The following is an 8,544-nucleotide window of genomic DNA, read 5'->3' on the forward strand; positions in this document are numbered from 1 at the left end:
TAATCCAGTTGGATATTAGAATTTTAGTGGGCAGATGTAACATTGCAATGTTATACTCGGACCACAGGAGGTACTTGTGTCGGGAAATATTTATAGTCGTTAAGGATTGTTGCTCCTGAGGGGATGGTGATTCCCCTGAATACCGATAGCTCGAGGGGCTAAGGGCTCCAAGAGTGGCAGAGGGGACGTTGTTCTCCTGAGGGGATTAGTAGTTCCCCTGATACCGAGATCTTGAGGATTGTGGTCCAAGAGTGAGACGGTATAACTCGAAGACGCTGGTCTGAGAGTGAGATCGGTATGACTCGAAGGTTGCAACCTAAGAGTGGAGGAGGTGGGAGCAAGCAATGTATAGAAGGTGAGTATAAACACCACGACGGAATGTAGACCTCGAGAGTGATGGTGGTTTAATCTTGGATTTTAGGTTTTTGTTGGCCGTTGGGCCAGGGTTTTATGAACCAGAGCGGTTATGAATGTGTGGCTGTTTTGCCAGGATTGTGAGGCCGGTGGTGCCGGAATCCCGGGAAGGGGAGTTACAGCAGGATTTAGCCGGGAGAGGTATGTTTGCCAGATACATAAGTTCACGAAAAGCCTTCATGGCAGGATAAACTAATCGTTGCAACGATGTTGGATGAAGTTCATTGGAGAAGGACAGGGTTGCTAGATTCAAGGTTTTGGTAAGCTTGTTGGAGGGAATAAGTCAAGTGGTTTGATTTAGCGGCCTGCAAAGCATTTGAAGCGGTGAATCAGAATATGCGAGCGTATGGTACTTGTTTGTTTTATTACGTTCGTATTGATGATTTGCTGTGGAGAATTGCCAAGCGGAAAGCTATCTTTGGAATAAGCTAACTTGTGGAAGTTTCCCTAACTGGCAAGTTACTAGAGGTTTTTGGAGGAACAAGAGGGTTGATATTCAGGTGGGGGCGAGTTGATGTCGGCATACTTGAGTGTTGGTTTAGTTGAGCTGAAGAAGTAACTAGAGGATTTATGGAGCAAGAGATTCATACGTTCTAGTGTATCACAGTGGAGAGCGCCGGTGTTGTTTGTGAAGAAGAAGGATGGGAGTTTCAGGTTGTGCATTGATTATCGGGGTTTGAACCGGGTCACATTGTTTCTGCAGAGTGAGTTTCTGTAGATCTATAGAAGATTCAGGCTATCAGGGATTGGCCTATACAACAGAATGTCACTAAGATCAGGAGTTTCCTTGGTTTGACAGGTTACTACAGGACCATGAGATGAAGTCTCTGGTAGGAGAGATCAGTGCGTTGAGCTTGTGTGTGGTTTCTCGAGAACTATTGGGTTAGGAGGCGGCTTATGGAGCGGATCTTCTGAGCAGGGTGTGGTTGGCTCAGGAGAAGGATTTTGGGGCTGGTGAATGTCTCTAAGGATATTGATTCAGAGTATCAGGTCTCAGCTAATGGTACTATCTTGGTGCGCGGTCGGATTTGTGTGCCCAAAGATGAGGATTTGAGATGGGTGATCTTGAGGGAGGCTTATGCGAGCATGTTTTCTATTCATTCAGGAGCAACTAAGACGTACCATGATCTCAAGATGTACTATCATTAAGTCCGGATGAAGAAGGTTATAGCTAGTTGGGTCACGAGGTGCGACGTGTGTCAGCTGGTGAAGGCTGAGCATCAGGTTCCAAGCGGATTAATAAAGAGTCTATCCATTCTAGAGTGGAAGTGGGATATGATCACGATGGATTTTGTAGTAGGATTGCCAGTGTCACGGACCTTTGATGCTATCTGGGTCATTGTGGACTGGTTGACTAAGTCAGCACATTTTCTAGCCATTAAGAAGACTGATGGAGCAGCGGTCTTGGCTAAGAAGTATGTGAGGGAGATAGTCAGATTGCATGGGGTGCCAGCAAGCATTGTGTCTGACAGAGATTCTAAGTTCACTTCGGTGTTCTGGAAGGTATTTCAGGCAGAGATGGGCACTAAGGTGCATATGAGTACAGCTTATCATCCCCAGACAGATGGACAGTCAGAGAGGACGATCCAGACGCTGGAGGATTTGCTGAGGATGTGTGTGTTGGATTGGGGTGGCCATTGGGCAGATCACCTGAACCTGGTAGAGTTTGCTTACAACAACAGCTATCAGGCGAGTATTAAGATGGCTCCTTATGAGGCTTTGTATGGGAGGCCATGTCGTACACCATTATGCTGGACTCAGGTGGGGGAGAGGAGCATGTTTGGTGCTAGTTTTGTTCAGGAGACCTCAGAGAAGATTCGGGTTCTCAAGCTGAACATGAAGGAGGCTCAGGATAGGCAGAGGAGTTATGCAGATAGGAGGAGGAGAGATCTTGAGTTTCAGGTAGGAGACAGAGTGTACCTCAAGATGGCCATGTTGCGGGGTCCGAACAGGTCATTGTCAGAGACTAAGTTGAGTCCGAGGTATATGGGTCCATTCAGAGTGATTGAGCGGGTTGGACCAGTGGCATATAGATTGGAGTTACCTGAGGTGATGCGTGCATTCCATAAGGTTTTCCATGTGTCTATGTTGCGGAAGTGTCTCCGTGAGGGAGAGGAGGTGTTGGCTAAGATTCCTGAGGATCTTCAGCCTAACATGACTTTGGAGGCGAGACCAGTGAGGGTTCTCGAGAGGAGGATCAAGGAACTTCGGAAGAAGAAGATTCCTTTGATGAGAGTCCTGTGGGACTGTGATGGTGTTGAGGAACAGACTTTGGAGCCTGAGGCAAAGATGAAGGCAAGGTTCAAGAAGTGGTATGAGAAGCAAGCCGCGACTTGAGCTTATTTAGCCTGGTCCCATCTATAATCCGTGGCTGGAGCGGGAATGGAGTATTCCAGCCCATCTCTCTTGTTACTTGGTCGCTTGGGATGGTTGGTTGTGCGACTCAGTAACAAGATGAGGTGGTGTTTGGGGTACAAAGTTTCCGTGAGGCAGGGTTGTGAAGAGGAGTTTCCAAAAATGGAAAGTGTTAAATATGGAAAGTTTTGCGGGAGTCAGAATTTTGTCCATTTTAGCGGTGGGAAGCCTTGGGAGGGGCTTTTGTGCCTTTGTGGCGGACTTTTGAGTCAGAGTGCCTGTGTGTGGCGGTATTGTTAGACATTGTATGGCCTTTGTGGCGGGCTTTTAGCCAATTGTGTGGCCTTTGTGGCGGGCTTTTAGCCATTTGTTGGCCTTTGTGGCGGGCTGTTTAGCCAGAGTGTCTTTGTGACGGTCCTTCGGGACAGATGGTCTTTGTGACGGTCCTTCGGGACAGATGGTCTTTGTGACGGTCCTTCGGGACAGATGGTCTTTGTGACGGTCCTTCGGGACAGATGGTCTTTGTGACGGTCCTTCGGGACAGATGGTCTTTGTGACGGTCCTTCGGGACAGATGGTCTTTGTGACGGTCCTTCGGGACAGATGGTCTTTGTGACGGTCCTTCGGGACAGATGGTCTTTGTGACGGTCCTTCGGGACAGATGGTCTTTGTGACGGTCCTTCGGGACAGATGGTCTTTGTGACGGTCCTTCGGGACAGATGGTCTTTGTGACGGTCCTTCGGGACAGATGGTCTTTGTGACGGTCCTTCGGGACAGATGGTCTTTGTGACGGTCCTTCGGGACAGACGGTCTTTGTGACGGTCCTTTGGGGACGAGTGGCCTTGGTGGCGGTCCTTTTTAGGACATTTTGTTTGGCCTTGGTGGCGGTCCTCGTGAGGACATTTTTGTTGGCCTTTGTGGCGGCCCTTGTGGCGTATATATGATCCTTGTGCGGTCATGGGGTATCCCGGTGTGGGAATATGTGGTTGGTAAGACATTGAGATGTTTTACGCGAGCCACGGGAAGGAAACCTGGATAGGGATAGGACTCAGACGTGTTCAGAATTGTTTGCTCGCGACTCTTGGGGGACTTAGGTTCTCCTAGTACTGCCATTTTCAGAGACTTTGTGGCTCGGGAGTATGGTTGGTATATCGACTCCGGATGACGATCCGGGGGCGCGCTGTAGGGTGGCAACCCGAGAGACGAGTTTGGATTTTTCCTTATATCATTTGGCATGCAGACTTAGGTCTGATGAGGAGCCAATAAAAACTCAAGGTTTAGGCCTATGAGTAAAGGAAAGTCCAAAAAGTCAAGAGCAAATGACGCCTGGAGCGTGAGTCTATCGCCTAGAGGTGACCTTCTGTAGATCGGTCGGAGGAGTGCAGGCCGTGGAGACGGTTGCACGGGAGTCCTTGACTGATGGTTGTTCGAGATTCGAGGACGAATCTAGATTGGTGGGGGAGAATTGTAACACCCGCAAACCAATTTTTGGTATTTTGGTAAGGGTGTCGATCGACACCTTCTAGTGAGGCATCGATCGACACCAGTTGTGGCCGGTTTGGTCGGTTCAATTTTAATTGTCCGGTTTGCGGGGTTGGTTTAGGGAAAACCCTAGCTCGGGTTTTTAAGGAGGGAGCTCGAGTTTTTCTCCTCTTTTGGCCGCTTTTGTCAAAAACAGAGAGAAAGAGGAGGAAAGCTTTGTTCTTGAGTTCCTGGGAGTTTTTGTGAGATTTTCTTGCTGTTCTTGGGAGATCTAAGGCTGGGAAGGTGTTAAAAGCTTGCTAGGAGTGAGGGAATTCGTCCTTATTGGTCAGAAACTTCCTGCAAAGAGGTGAGTGCATGACCATGGCTTATCTAAGCTAAGATCTCTAGATTCTATGTGATTTGGTGCTTATGTGGTTGTTTCTTTGAGTTCTCTATGATATTTCGTTGCTGTCTGGGCTGGGTTTGGCTTCTGGGAGTGCAAGGAGCGGATTGGAGAAGCTTGGAGGCGAGATTCGGAGTTTCTGATCGAGGGGAAATCGCTGCTCGGCATCGGTGTCGGTCGACACCAGTTGGGGTGTCGGTCGACACCAACGCGAGGACGGCTCGGGACTTTAGCGAGTGTCGAACGATGCCATGTGGAGGTGTCGGTCGACGCAAACTAGGGTTTTCGGGAGTGTCGGGCAGGGTGTCGGTCGACACCAGTTTGGTGTCGGTCGACACCAGATAGTCAGTGTCGATCGACACCATCTGGTGTCGGTCGACACCCCTTGTTCAGTTACGATGGACGTTGCATGCTATGTATATTGCCTGGTTTGTTTTATTGATTGTTGTTTGTGGCATGTAGAGATCTTATTGCTTGTGTGTATAGCCCAGTAGATGGGAGGATTGCCTCACTGAGTGTTTATCAAATACTCATGCATCTCAATTTGTGTTTGTGGTGCAGGTAAAGGCAAAGTGTGATCGTGGAATCAAGGCGATGAAGAGGAGGATGTTCTAGGGACTCGATTGGATGTTATCTAGCATTGTTAGGTTGCTAGAGTTGAGTCATTAGAAACATTGCTAGGTTGCTGGTTCCATGTTTCTTGTTGTTTGGTATTGGAATATTGCCCTTGCTATAATATTGGAATGTTATTGGTTATTATTGGTCTACTATTGGATATTGATTTATGTTATTCCGCTGTTGTTTGTGAATGTGGTTAGGAGGCTAGTGGGTATGGGACCACTAGCTGTAGTTTATTTATATATATATATATATATATATTATTTATTTATTATATAAAAAAAAGGGTCGGTTGTTTCAACCTTTAAACATTGTTTTTTAAGACATGGTATAAACTTATAATTTTGAATTATTTATTTGTAAAGAAACCCGGAAAAGTCCAAAAAGTCCGATAGTCCTATTTGGGCTAGACCGGGCTTTAAAATATAAGCTCGGAAATATTTCGGACCGGACCGGACAGCCCGATTGACACCCCTAACTATGACTATGACTATGACTATCTAAGTGAATATGTAAATATACAACATACAGATAAAAATTATATAAATTATTTGTAACATCCGTGAACCGAAATCCCGGTTTGGGGATTGCAGCGGTCGATGCAGATGGTGCATCGGTCGATGCAGGTTCACTTTTGTGCGTTTTGACTTAAGTTAAACACTGCGTTTTGGGTTAGGGAAAACCCTTAAGTCGACTTTTTTGTCTCATTCGGCGAGTTTAGCCGTTTCGGAGAGGAAAGAAGAGAAAAAGAAGAGTTCTTGGTGATTTCTTGGAGCTGGAAGCTGTTTCTGTAGAGATCTGTAGCTGGGATTGTTGTAGGAGCGTCCTAGGAATATTTTATTCCTGTGTTTTGGTCGGTTTTCTTCTGTGGCAAATGTAAGTGCAGGACCATGGCTAATCTAAGCTAGAGAACTCTCTAATTTGCTTGTTGTGTGTTGTTAGACTTGTTAGATCGTTATTTTGGACGTTAGGAAGCTTTCTTGTGGCTTGGGATCGAGCTTTGTGGTTGTAGGAACGAAGATCCGGCGAGAAGTTTCCGGGAAAACATGATGCTCGACATTGCATCGGTCGATGCATATCTTGCGTCGGTCGATGCAAGTGCGAGGACGGCGCATAAAACTCTAGGGTTTTTGTGTTATGTCGAGCATGTGTCGGTCGATGCAGTGCGAGTGTCGGTCGATGCAAGTGCGAGGACGGCGCATAAAACTCTAGGGTTTTTGTGTTATGTCGAGCATGTGTCGGTCGATGCAGTGCGAGTGTCGGTCGATGCAAGTGCATCGAGCATCGGTCGATGCAACACTGTGTCGGTCGATGCATCCCCATTCGGTGTCGATCGATGCATGTTGGTGTCGGTCGATGCAGAGTCCTGGTTTGTCATTTGTTGAATGTTTATTGTTGTTTGATGGTTAGAGATGACTCTATTGCTTGTGTGTATAGCCCAGTAGATGGGAGAATTGCCTTACTGAGTGTTTATAAAATACTCATGCATTGCAATTTGTGTTTGTGGTGCAGGTAAAGGCAAAGTGTGACCGTGGAATCAGGGCAATGAAGAGGAGGATGTTCTAGAGGTTCGCTTGGTTGTCTGGCTTCTGTTAGGTTGCTAGAGTGAAGTCCTAGAATTTTGTTTAGGATTGCTGGTTCTCTGGTTTATGTTGTTTGGATAATTAGTTTATGAATGGAATTAATACTGGTTATTATTTTATTGGTTGTTGGATGATTGGTTATTTATTAGTATTGTTATTTCTGCTGTTGGTTGTGATTGTGGTTAGGCGGCTAGTGGGTATGAGACCACTAGTTGTAGTTATTTAATTATTATTATTACTTATTTATTATTAAAAAAAATGGGTCGGGTTGTTTCAGTTTGGTATCAAAGACCTTACGGTTCTAGGATTGGGTTCACTAGGCTTTGTGCTGTAGATGTTTGGGATTGCATGTCTTGATTGATTATGTGAGTTAGTCAATTGTGTATGGCATGGAGTCCTAGTGCCACCAGTAGTGGCGGAGGAGCGGCAGCCAGTATGGACGGTATTTGTCCATGCTCAAGGAGATGACGCGTCTCGGGACTGAGCGGTTTTTGGGTGGTACAGACCCTACTGTTACAGATGCGTGGAGGACGAGTGTGGAACGTAACTTCCATACTCTGAGATATCCTGAGGAGTTTTGGGTGGATATAGGGGTCCACCATTTGAGTGGTGATGCTCAGGTGTGGTGGAGATCAGTGGCTGCTAGGAGAGTGCAGAGGGAGATGACTTGGGCTGACTTCGTCTTGGAGTTCAACCGCAAGTATTTTCCTAGAGAGGCATTGGATCAGTTGGAGGTGCAGTTCCTTCAGTTGTCTCAGGGGACACGGTTAGTGTGGGAGCTGGACTTGGAGTTCAGTCGACTTCTTTGTTATGGAGGTCGGGCTATGGAGCCTGAGGAAGCCCAGATCAGGAGCTTTATGAGGGCTCTTCGTGATGACTTGAGGGTCCATTGTAGAGGACGTAGTTATGCTACGCGTGCATAGCTGGTTGAGACTGCAGCAGAGATTGAGCAGGATATCCGGGCACAGTCAGTGGCGGTTAGTCCAGCGGTTCAGCCTAGTAAGGCTCAACATCATGGGGGTTCTAGCAGGGGCGGCAAGCCTATGCAGGGAACCAAGAGGAGGTGGGGGATACGTAGGTGCAGAGTGGTGCGGATTGCTTCAAGTGTGGGAGCAAGGATCACAAGTTTTCTAGCTGTCCCATGAGGAGTGCTCCGACAGCAGGGCCTCGAGTATGCTATCATTGCAGGGAGCCAGGGCACATCAGGCCCTTGTGTCCCAAGTTGCAGCCGGCAGTAGTAGCAGCGTTGCAGCAGGTGCAGCCTGGAGGTCAGCAGGTGGCACGGATTGAGCTGGCGCCACAAGTTTTCACGACTGCAGAGACTGGTGGAACCAGTGCCAGGGTGATCACAGGTATAATTTATGGTACTTGAGCNGGGAAGATGATCGAGAAGGGCTGTGAGGCTTATTTGGTTACTATATCTGTGCCAAAGTCAGTGGGGAAGTCCACGGTTAGCGGTATTCCGGTAGTGGAGGAGTTTGAGGATGTGTTTCAGTCATTTCAGGGATTACCACCATCTCGGTCGGATCCTTTTACTATTGAACTGGAACCGGGGACGACGCCGTTATCCAAGGCTCCTTACAGAATGGCAGAGCTGAAGAAGCAGCTAGAGGATTTGTTGAGTAATAGATTCATCCGTCCTAGTGTATCACCGTGGGGAGCGCCGGTGTTGTTTGTGAAGAAGAAGGATGGAAATTTTCGGTTGTGC

This window comes from Camelina sativa, chromosome 15 (assembly GCF_000633955.1).
Source record: "Camelina sativa cultivar DH55 chromosome 15, Cs, whole genome shotgun sequence".
NCBI classification, from domain to species: Eukaryota; Viridiplantae; Streptophyta; class Magnoliopsida; order Brassicales; family Brassicaceae; genus Camelina; species Camelina sativa.